General features: G+C 39.2%; 1 long non-coding RNA gene across 1 annotated transcript; it reads right to left on the reverse strand.

The window, feature by feature from the left end:
• Positions 1 to 4,677: 4,677 nt before the first annotated feature.
• Positions 4,678 to 7,691, reverse strand: LOC123972235. Its single transcript, XR_006825384.1, has 3 exons — positions 7,063 to 7,691; positions 6,339 to 6,408; positions 4,678 to 4,974 (listed from the first exon to the last, which is right to left on the reverse strand). It is a non-coding gene; the product is annotated as an uncharacterized LOC123972235 (long non-coding RNA).
• Positions 7,692 to 12,951: the final 5,260 nt, after the last annotated feature.

Consider the following 12,951-nt stretch of genomic DNA (forward strand, 5'->3'; position numbering starts at 1 on the left):
GGGGGGGGGGAAAAAAAAAAAGGGGCCCCCCCCCCCCCCCAAAGTGACGCATTACTACACATCCCCCAATGCAAGAGTCAAAACAGCGTGATCATCATCTTCTTAACTAAACCAGGGATCTGTAAATAAAATGTATCAATAATTCTTACTTGAATATGCACAATCTTTCCCCTGCCAGACTTTTGAAAAACGTTAAAGAGGTTTTTAATTGTCCAACATATAGCAGTGACTGTTACAGAAATGTGTGTCCTCAGGGAAGAGAAAACTAATCCAAACAGGGAGGCATGTCTCATACCAAGGCTCCTGTCCCGACATGCCTCTTTAAAGAAGTGCAGTCATCAGAGACTCACCCAGCTCCCAAAGAATAGGCCTATATACCCACCTATGTCTGGCATGAAATTCTAGAGAGCCCCCATCCCATCAGCACGCACACAACTTGATTTCATCGACTGTTTTATCTACTGTATGAACACACACTTCTCTCCGTTGTGCCACTTCCAACACACTGAGCGCCACCATCTGGTAAACCTGGTGTCTGCTGCTCAAACACCAGGCAGCCATTTTGATAAAACAGAAAAGCTGCCACAATTAAAGTATGAAATGCTGAGTGTCTGACAATAAATAAAGTTTTTGTTAAATTTGTTTATTAAAAAAGTGAAATCCACAAAGGCAATACAAAACACCACTATACTAAAAACTAGACACTAAAACCAATTTAAAATTAATTAAAGGACATGACATGGCAATATATAAAAATACAAATAATACAGTTAAATACAATAATAGCAATAGGAACAAATAATTGTTTAAACACGTTATCCCCAACCATTTTTTGTGTCCTTTTAAAGTGAAGCAATGTCTACTTGGACCCCTTTGCCAATACAAAGCAGGACTTCAGTATGTTTATGAGTTGCAAGCAGTTCAACCAATAATCATTTGAATGGTCTGAAGAGGTACAACTGTTTAGTATTTCCCAATAAAAAAGCATTAGATAAAAAAAAATCTACAGGGCTAAGCTATATAAAAATGCAGTAATTACGTATTCATCTAAGTCTTTCACATTCCTTCCTTATAATATAGGACACAGCAGAAAGATCCTTCAGGGAATAAAGGGAGATAGACAAGCGGGAAACATGCAGTCCCCATGGACTCGGACCTCAGACTCAAGACCCTTCTACCAGTCAAGGATAGACAATATGTATGTGTAAATATTTTCAAGCCCAACTTCCTGGAAATATTAAAATGTTTCCTGCATTCTGGAGACTTTTTCGCCACCAATTTATGGTGGAAATATCTTTATATATATGAAGGGAAACAAAATTAAGGTGGCAGGTGACAATTCAAAATATAAAAATATAGGATAATGGAATATAATGCAGTAATCAGCTTTTGGACAATGCATTTGTGTCTTCTATATTTCAGTTGCATTGCATGTTTTGTTATTGTGCATGGTTTCACTTGTTATTTAACATTTCTCGCTGCAAGCTATTTTTCCGGACATTTTTAACAAAAGTGATGGAGACATTCTGATTCTGACCTGTCCCTAGCGTCCCCAGTGTAAATGACACCTATCTGCCAATATTTTTAAATGTCCCGCTCCATCCAGGCTGTGATTGGTCGGTTCATGAAAATTGACATTGAAGAGCTACATTCATCACACGGCTGCTTGAGAGGCACCAGAACTTCTCTTCTCCCTTGTCTCTCTCCGCCGACAGAGATAAGCAGGCAGCACAGAACGGGAACAGGTGAGGGTCACATGGCGCCCAGAGAACCTGATATGGAGAGGGCAGAGGAGAGTCCCGGCTGTGACACCGGTATATTCACAGTTACGGTCCTGTGGTTCTGACATTGTGATGAGACTCACATAACTGTCAGTGACACTGACACTGACACATTGTCATGAACACCAAAAGTACTATTAAGGATGTACTGATGAAAATATTGAAAGAAGGGGAAATACTTTACAGACTGTCTCCTTCCAGACTGTGAATTTTTTAAAACATTAATTTCAGAAAATCAATAGATGAATAAATTGTCTGTTGTAAACTTCAGGCCAGTCTAAATAATATATTGTAAAGATATTCTGTAGCACAAGCCAATGTGTGAAAAGTGACAGTGTGTGACCACTAGAGGACAACAGAGGACAAGTTTTGGATCACTATCCAGTCCCAACACCTGGACTGAAAGTTTGTGACAAATTAAAGCAAGAATACCAGTAAATATATTTTATATTTTTATATCCTATCAAGAGTTTGAATGAACTATTATTAACAACCATGAATTATTAGCCTACTGTTAGACAAGAATCACATTACTGAAGATGAGTCTGGCAGATGGATGATGAAATTATGAGTTTTATTCAGAGATGTTTAATATAATGGTTAGACTAATATTAATTGTAGAACTACAAAAGAAAATGTAAGTCTGAAACACACAAACAGATCAAAAGAAACAGGACAAAACATTTACAAACACCATGAATTTATAATGGAAATAACATATTTAGCATATTGTAAACCTCTTGTGAAGAACATACTGTATAGGTCTAAGATAAGAAGTTATTACATAAAGAAAAAACGTATTTCTCATTTACTTGGGAAGAATTGCCAACACAGACAAAATCTCTCTGGCCAACAAAGGCTTGTGGTCCGGACAGCATTAAAAACCAGACGCTCAAATGCAGCACTCCATAGATGCAGGGTGCAGTATTGACATTGCTCAATATCAGGATGTTTTCCTGACATCTGGTGCAAAGGGTTCATTTCCCCTATTAAGAGTCAGGGTAAATCAGGACCTAGTAACTACCATGGCATCTGTGTCAACAGCTGTCTGTGTAAATTATTCTGTAGTATTCAAAATAAAAGATAACTAAATTTCCTTGACAAACATCCATCTTGAGTAAAAATCTTATTGGATTCTTCCCAAAACACCTCACTACAGACCATGAATAATAATATTCACAATTTAATTAACAAACGTGTACAATAAACACAAAATGTTAAGATATTCAGTTGTTTTATTGATTACAAGTACGCTTTTGACTTTATTTGGTATGAAGGGCTTTGTTACAGACTTCTACATAGGGGCAAAATGTATACAATATGCTTAAATCAGTGTATTTGGAAAAGAGGTGTTTGTCACAGCTGCAATTAAAGTCCAGCTTTATTCATAGTACAATATATATAATGATGATGACCTTTTTTGTCTCATACAGAACAAGGACTACAGCTGGACATAGAGGTAAAGTCCTGTCAGAACTGGGCCCTAGCATAAAATATAAAGAAAATTAATGTCATGATTTTTCGAACGCCCCAGATGTCAGGAGAACAAATACAAGTTTAGCAAAAATAATTATATAATTGAACATAGTACGAGTTTGCCTACCTTGATATAACCATGACAGCATCAGAGAGTTTCAACATGGCAGTAAAGAGCTCTAAATGCAATTAAAAGAACATTTTATCATTTACAAATTCCAATTAATATTTGTCTTAAAATATTTGATTGCATCGTCCAGCCCATTGTGCTGTATAGGGTTGAAGTATGGGCTCCACTCAGTCATCATAGCTGACAAACATCAGAACAACAGCATCAGCAGAATCTTTATGTGCATTTTACATGTACACAGAAAAACACCAACAAATGCTTGCAGAGCAGAATTAGGCAGATACCCACTGATAATTAACTTTCAGAAGAGAGCACTCACATGTTTTAATCACCTTAAGTTCAGCCCCCTAGACTTCCTCAATTGAAAAGTCCTCCAAACCCAAGAGCTGAGCCCAGAAAAGAGTCTACTAAGAGCCAACACACTCCGACCAGTCTCACAACAACACTGCTTTCCAAACACCAATCGGAGAAAAACAAATAAAACTCCTAAAATGTGAAGCATTCGATGAAATAAGGAACATTTAAATTAAAAAGTTAAACTCTGTAATCTCAGATTTTAAAGAGCTAAATGAGCTAAATACTCCTAGGAGAAGGAGACAGGGCACATCTTGCTGCCCATTATGTATTAACATGCCACAACCACACACACACACACACACACACACACAAAATGCGTTTTTTCTATGTTTTCTTTCTAATTAATTATTCTCCTTATATACATGTTTATTTAATACTTGCTTTGGAAATGTAAACATCTCATGTCGTTTCTCATTCAAGCTGAAATGCATTAAAAATACACAAGAAGACTATTTGTCTGTGAGGGCCGGTAATGTGTTTGTTCTGAGTCTTGCTACGACTGTACACCCGATGTAGTGTACTTTTTTTACTATCTCCATGCCAATAAAGTAAAGAATTGACTGTAATATGCAACATATAAGATAAGAAGGCATTACAATAAAAAAGGAACAAGATAATAAGGTACTATTATAAAAATATTATAACACTGAATCTAAAATAAAACACATTTCCACAAACTTTAAGCCTAACAAAAAGCTTGTGAAAAAAGATGTTTTTAGTCTTCTTTACAAAGCAGACAGTGAATCAGTATCAGAATCAGAATCGGGTTTATTGCTAGGTACATTTTCAAATAAATTGGTGCTTAAAGTACACATGAACATAAATAGAAATATAAATATATACAAAATTTAAAAAGTAAGGAAATCAAAAAATTTACAAGTATACAAAAAAATACAATAATACTACAATACAATAAACAAGTATGTGCAAAAGTTCGCAACATGAGCATAAAGCACAGTTGAGCGTTGTTGTAAAGTGTGAGGTCAGGAGTGTGTGTGAGTGTGTGTGTTTGGGGAGGGGGGCATGAGAGTCAGTGACAGTGGGGACCCAGGCCTTGTTGAGGCAGCCCACTGCCATCGGAAAGAAACTGTTCTTGTGGCGAGAGGTTTTGGTCCTGATGGACCGCAGCCTCCTGCCAGAGGGGAGAGTCTGAAACAGTTTGTGTCCTGGATAGGTGGGGTCACCCGCAATTTTTCCTGCACGCCTCAGAGTCCTGGAGGCATACAGGTCCTGTAGAAATAGAAGGTGACAACCAATCACCTGGCAGTGGCAGCAGCATAACAGATGGTGTTGTAGCAGACCTTAGATCATGTGGTATAGAAATTGACTGAAGTCACCATAAGCGGATTTAAGATGTATATACAACCAACAAACCACAGCGACCTACAACATGGCCTCAGATTAGACCATTGATCTACTGCACACCTTATCCTCTGCTTTAAGAACCATCTTAAATGAATATAGGCTAATTGGCCAAATCCTATTTCCCCCAAAGTAACTAAATGCTACTCCACGTGGAATTCATTGAAGGCATGTTTGGTACTCCTCAGCACCAAATCTATTTCCTTCTTATTTGCATTTCAGCAAATAACCCATAAAAGTTGAGGATACGCTACAATAAAAGTGATTCAGAGTGACTTTTTATTGTTTATGATCTTTGTAAAACAACTTGACGTTGAGACTGATTAAGTGCATCGACAGAGCAGCACTTAACTTGAGGGCTTCCCCCCTCTTTAGTCCAGTATTGGATCTGGAGCTGGACCAAACTCTAACTCAAACTGCTTTAATCAGCAGAGTGCAGCTGCCAGGCATCACAGAAAAATCAATCAGCGGGTACAAAATCAAACAGAAAACTAAACTTCTGCTAAAATCATTTCTGTCTTCCAGTATCGTCTGTGGCCTGTTGAATCTTACAAAATTGTCCTTAAGTACAGAATAAGGGGACGTACTCTTAAGATAAGTGTGTCAGTTACAGCCAGCCAAGTACAGATCAGCTTTATCTCACTCTGCAGAAATCCAAACCTGAATTATCAGTTGTTTGGAGAAAAACAACTCTCTTTCCTGCATTGTACCTGGTTTTGCATTATGTGCCAATCACAGTGTGTATAGCAATGAAGCCTGATTCCCGTCTCCCCATATAGATGGTTGTGTGGCCTCCTATACATAATCACTTAACAGTCTTAGAAATGGATGCAATGACTTCTTGTTTTAGCAGCGTTAACTGGATTATGTCCTCCCTGAGGAGATTGTTACTTTAATGCTCATATTGTAGATAATAACGTGGATATTTAAAAACAGGTGAAGTTCCTTGTTGTTTTCTTATGTCATTGTTGCCCTCTAATTCTTCTATCTCTCTCTGTATAATTAACTAATAAGGATCAGGAGTATTTTGCCTGCAGTACCACTGCAGTTATTCTCTGAGAAGACAGTGACCCAGCCATTTTAAGACTTTTAGAGTTTAAATAAAACAAATAGTAGTGGAGTATTTTTCTCATTCCAACTGAAGTAAAACATCTGAATACTTCTTCCAACGCTTACTGCTCTTATTAGAGCAAAGGTTTTTCTGTAGCCTACCAGCCAAGGCGCCCTCTCACCTGATTTGAAACTCCCAGGTTGTCATCGTAACAGCCTTAGCATTAATCCAGGCAGATCCTCCGGTGGGAGCTGCAGAGTACCCACCAGATCAAAAATATTGTGATCCATTAATCCACTCTGCACTCGGGAGCCACAGTTTTTGTTTAACAGGTTTGAAGAGCTTTATCTGATGTAAAGTGGAGCACCATTTACAGCATTGGCCATCAGTTTGATTAGTCCATGTGTGATTTTGTGTACATTTGCGTTATTATGAAATGTGTTGTAAAAACAAAAATAAATCTATATCATGATATTGATTCAAGCCCAGTCCTTTGAGACCTCAGACCTGTCCTCTGACAAATTAAATATAAGAACTGCCTCTCTCCCACTGATGTGAACCATGGGGGTTCACCTCAGGGGTCCCACTGCTGGACACAGTAGACAGAAAGGAAAACAAAATGCCTGCTGACACACTTGTTAGGATTATTAGTGTACTTTGGAATATTTCCTGTTAGATACGAGTCCTCTGTGGGGGCTCATTGTGAAAAGGACACGAGTGAGGGTCCAGATGATCCTTGGAGCTTGACTAATGAGATCAGCTTGACTTAGAGATTTTTCTTTCAACTTGGCAAGAAGTCTAAATGTTTAATGTGTGCGTCTGCGGTTGCATTCACACGTTTGTGTGTAGCTGTGTGTGTGTGTATGTGTGTTTGTGTGTGTGTCTTATCGACTTAATCAACTCACTGTTCATCATCACTTATTCAGACTCTGCTGACCTCCTCCAACACCTGGATCACTGTCAGTACAAAACAGATGAGTGTCTCCATGGGAACCAGGGTCTCCTCCTCCGTATTTGTCAGGAGTAAACAGCGCTTTTAATGTCTCCATGGAGAACAGCAGGGAGACGTATGCACATTGGTTTAGGGAGTGATAAGAGACATTGTTTCTGTGTCACAAGCATGCTGCAATTTTAAATCCATGTTGTGGTAAACATGATAAAGTTTGACGGCAGTTATGAGCTAAATGTAGTACAATTAGATTTAATAAACCTCAAAGGAGACTAAATAGTAAACAGTTCGTGCGATCTTAAAACTCCAGCATCAACATAAATTTAAAAAATGATACCATTCCAGCTGCAGCAGTGCAATGCGCTCTGCCTTGAAGCTGTAAGTATGAGACACAGCAACAAACTCAAAGACTTTCCAATCATCATTCCACTATCAGAGTCCAACATCTACGCAAAATCCTTTCTAAAATCATATTTTTCTGCACAAAAAGCCCCACAGTCGACCGTCACTCGACTTTTTATTACAAGGAAAAACCTTTTGCAAGCTTCCCTCTCTTTGTATCTATGTGAGTATTTCCAAAACGTCTCTCACTATGGCTGATGCAGCTGAAGGATCCCTGGCAGGAGTCTCCAAAATATCCCGACCAGCACGGCCAACATGTGGATGTAAGTGATTTAAACACAGAGACACTGCCAGGCGTCGCTGCACTGGCTCCCTTCCTCCTCCCATCTGAAGCAGAGCGGGAGCCAATTGAATTCAAAAGTAAGGCTACACCCTGACTCAGAAACATATACAAGGGCCAACATGAGTTTCTGGAGTAATATTTTGTCAAGATATACAGTTAGTGCTGTCCTTAAATTTGCCATTTTACGTCTAAAAAGAAAAGACATCACTAAGTTTTCCCTTTAGGGCCCCAAAAGTATCTGTACAATTATGTACCTGTATTTTGTGGATCAAATATGTGATACCTTTGTTTTTCAGTGGTTTTGGAAACAGAGATTGGTCCAAACAGGGGTCCATAGGCAAGGCAATGCAAGTTTATTTGTATAGCACATTTCAACAACAAGGTAATTCAAAGTGCTGTACATAAAACATAAAAGGAATAGGGAAACTTTAAAAGTTAAATAGAAAATAAAGGCAGGTAGGGCAGGTCTCCCACCTTTGCTTATTTTACTCCATTGATTCCCCATCTACCACTCTATCCCCTGTTTAGTTACTTAGGGACTCTAACCCTTTAACACTTAGGGACTCTAACCCTAAGGGGACTCTTCCCTTCCTTAGATACAGTTGTCACTGTAAATCCAGATTGTCTGTGCTACAAACTCTGGTAATATGAAAGTATGGTTAAAATAACATTTGTTTACCAACTACATTATCTTTGATTCATATCATTTTACTCTCTGGAGCCACCTCTATTGAAAGTTTGGATTTTGTCTTTCAGGAATTTTTCTTTGCTCTTTTTTTAAATCTTTATTTTATTTATTTTTAAATCAAACAATGAAAATTGTGATGATGATCAACATTTCAATGTGTGATCCAGGTTAAATAAACAATCCCTACTATCAGTTAATTAGATTCATTCTCAATTCTTATGCTTTTTTTATTAGATAGGGACATTTGAAGGGAGACAGGAAAGGGGGAAGACAGCCCAGCAGACAACAGCATCTTTACATCCATGGCAGCATACAGTATTTCTTAAACACTTTAACAAGGAGTGTTACTCAACATGCGACGGATCTCATCTCACTCCTCTGTTTTTTGTCCTCAAAAAGCCATTGAAATGTTTTTCCTTGAGCCTTCCACGTGGCGGACACATGGTTCTGATCATGAGACATAGAGAGCCAGAAGTAATTCTCCGTTCCAGACTCACACTGACTTTACCACTCTCACTAGTGAGCTGTTGGCTGGTGGATTTAAAACATTATTTCTTAGTACTTAGCATTTTTACAATTACAGCTTTGTGACATACAGGCTGAATTTGAATTATGTTTTCTAAATGCGCCTATTGGTCTGAATTTGTTTGTGCTGAATACTGTTACAGGTGGCGTGCAGTGTGAAAGTAAAATAGCATGAATCATTTGTTTTATGATTTATTAGTTTTGTGCTTTTGTCTCTCTCAATCCATGCTCTTGAAATGTCTAAGATAAAGTGTCTCTGATAAGGAGTGTGTGTACACGTTAGGTGCCAGATGTGCTAGTTCACATCATGTTAAAGTGTAACCAGAAATCCTTATACATGTGTCTAGATTACACCATTGCATGAACAAGATCATAGCTTGTGTTAATAGTGTAATTTTGACTGAGAACCAATTGCATTTCGCTTGTTTTCTTGAAAAACAACATAAACAGAGAGTTACATAAGTGTTTGCAGAACAATTTCCACAACAGCAGAAAAAACACAGAGGAGACACAATAAATGCCAATGTTCACAGGTGGGAAGCCAGCTCGGGATTATGTAATTTTCTCTGCACTATGCACATGCATCTCCCACTGGGGGTGATGTTGTGAAGCTCAGGGCACAATACAGGGCCATTATGTAACTTCAAACTGTCAGTTAAAATCCCGGCACATCATGTTTCCCCTTAATTTGTCTGATTAAACCTCTTCATATGTTGATTTTGTGTGGTACTGCTGAGGGGTGTGTAATTTGTCCTGCTCTAACAGGTGAAATAAGAGGAAGGGTGTTGCTTAGCCAAATGAAGCAATGCCACCATGAAGTATCATGTTGTCAGTCCAAATTAGGGAAGGTAAGATTCACAGATTTGCATTGGTGCACCAGCAGAAAAGTTCAAAATTAAAAAGTGGGTACTGGTTACAATTTGGGATGAACTGTAGATGTATCGTTTCTAACATCTTTACATCAATAGTAAAATGCGATATATTTATATACATTTATAAGTAGAGGCCCTATTCCTTTATTGTTTATAAATGTGACCATTAATTTGTTCCCAATAATTTTACATTTAGATTGATTCCTCCTCTCTTTTTTCAAGCGCCTGCACTGCTGTCAGTGGCCTGTCAGCTACTACGGACAATAAATTCCTACAAATGAAATGTTTGGCGACACTTTTCAAGAGAGACTGACAACTTGACAAGACGGATACAGTTTGTGTCCCGCTGTAAAGTAGACATGATTTGAGTGCTGAGACAACTGCCTCCTCCTGTCCCTTTTGGATAAAGCTCTAGCAAGAGGTGCCGCTAGCGAGACTGGTGAGTAGTCTGGTAAAGTATTGCAACTTCCTGAAATTATTTAACTGTTAAATGTGTACTGTGTTATATACATGTAACTGGAGACAGAGAACAGGAAAGAAGGGCAGGCTTAAAGCCCCCATCCAGTGTATTTTGACATTTCTATTATATTTCATATTTTTGTGAGTCATTTCCTTACAATGTTGATTACCCACATAGTTCGCCAAATATTCTTTGACAAATAGCTTAATTTTGTGCTCAAAGTTGCAAAAGTTGCTTAGTTGTCAAAACGGGATGGTGACATATGACTATAGTAATTCCATAAGTCATTCTCATTCTCCAAGCTTGCACAGGCGCACTGTCACGCCTCGTTAAATCAGAGCATCAAACCGATAAACATCGTTGTGAGCTAGCTAACCAATTTATCATGTAATTTACTTAGAACTTACAGTAGGTATGTCTCTGTGTGTCTGATTGTTGGTTTGTCTTTCTAGTTTAGTTCGCTAAGTTGCATCGGCGGAGGCAATGGTATCAGAAGTCTTTACATACAGTTCAACAGATTAATAGACCCCCCACAGCCCCGCGGTAAAGTAAGCGCACCATAAAACGTAGTGGGAGTTATCGTGTGCAGTGCGTGACAGGACCATCGACTGTATGATTGATAACAGCTGATACGTGCACATTAGTTTCTATCATGAGTAAGTAATAGCTGCTCCTGCCAGACAGTAAAGTGTACTAAACTTTACAGTGTAGTGATGTTAACACAGCATATCGTTAGTGAATATTCCAGCCGGTCAGTAGTCAGCCTGATTTGCTGTTTGCATAAGAAGAACCAAATAAATAAAATCAAACTTTCCACGATTCTGAATGGCATAGCATCATATTGTTTTGCATCGTATCGTATGCTAAATCAAATCGTGTCAAATCGCACTGCATTGCTATAGGGGTGAATCATATCCATTTGCATTAGTAGTTGCTTCACATGTATCTTTAATGTATCGAGATGCATAGCGTGTAAGCTTCAATAATGGAGAGGCACATCTCAGGTCAAAATAAAATCATACTTCCATGTTTGTTGCTGTTGCAGGTTCACAGGCAACATCCAAAATGTACTTTTTGGTCTACCTGCAAATGGCTGCCAACCTGCACTGAATACCTGGTGTGTGAGAGCAGTAGCAGCACATTGCTGCAGTCACAGAAAAGTGCAAGATATAAGGGGTAGATAAGTTACTTTAGTCAGCCGTAACGTGGCTATTTAAGCATAATATTTACTTAAAGTATTGTGCTCGCTGTCAAAGAAGAAAAATAAAAAAGTCCCTGTTCATGTTACTTCAACGTCCTCTTGCATTCCTCACTACAGAGTTGTGTGGTACTTACCACGGATAAATTTCCAGCAGAAACAGTGAGCTAGCTGGATAACAGACTATATTAAAGAAGTGGACATTTTCACCCTGACATCACTCTCTGGTTTGTGGACTACCGTTTTGAAGCCTTGAGTTTGGCATTTTGGCCATCACGATCTTCTACATTACAATACATTTATTCATTTAGCTGACGTTTTTATCCAAAGCGACTTCCAATTGCTATACATGTCAGAGGTCGCACGCCTCTGGAGAAACTAGGGGTTAAGTTTTTAACTTAAGTTTTATGTGGGTTAAGGATTTTATTCATCTGACATGGATTTTAAGCTAGATGACAGTAAAAACGCAATCAACGCTACTGACCACAACAAAGCTCCGGCGACTAGCGTTATGCTGGCCGAGATAACTCTGCCCCATGAGGACTGCATACTCCTTAAGAAAGTGAACAAAAAGATTGCTGACATTATGGAAGACATCCGACGACTTTCAGAGGAACTCAAAGAGAAAGATTCCCTGCTGACTGGCTTTATGTATGTGGCTTCAGTACAAGCCAAACAGATTGTTTCTCTTAGTGCAACCGCTAACATCCAGGACACCGTGTTATGGGACCCCTCTTGCCTTCCAAGGCTTTCCTCCTGCTCGACTCCGAAGCATCATTCAACCTGGGCTGAAGTGGTGGTCCGTGCATGCAAGAGAGGCTCGGACGGGGCTGTCTCTCCCCCGCACATCGGCCTCTCCAACCGCTATGAAGCCCTGTCTGACAACACTCCGGTCCATCCAGCGGATGCACCTGCGGCTTCGAGTCTCCCTGATATGTATCCCTTTCGGCGGACAGTGCTGGCTGACACTGTTGCATCCCCTCCACCGGCTACATCTCCCGCACTGGCGGCTGGGCCCGCCGGTCTGCCGCTGGGCCTGATCGGCCCAATCATGTTTTTATCAACTTAGAAATATAGCAAAAATTCGATCGATGTTAACTTTTAAGGACACCGAAACCATTTTTACACGCCTTCATCAGCCTTTTCACTTGTTTAACCCAAAAATCTACTGATCGACTCCAGACTGTCCAGAACTCAGCTGCCAGGCTTTTAACCAGAACAAAGAAATATGACCACATTATCCCTATTTTAACTTCATTACACTGGCTCCCAGTATGTTTTAGAATTGACTTTAAAATTTTATTGATCACTTTTAAAGCTCTTGTTATATTTCTGACCTTTTAGTCCCATACACACCAGCACGTACCTTGAGATCCTCGGGCAGAGGTCTGTTGTCTGTTCCAGAGTCTCGACTGAA

The sequence above is a fragment of the Micropterus dolomieu genome, linkage group LG06 (genome assembly GCF_021292245.1).
Source record: "Micropterus dolomieu isolate WLL.071019.BEF.003 ecotype Adirondacks linkage group LG06, ASM2129224v1, whole genome shotgun sequence".
Taxonomy (NCBI): Eukaryota; Metazoa; Chordata; class Actinopteri; order Centrarchiformes; family Centrarchidae; genus Micropterus; species Micropterus dolomieu.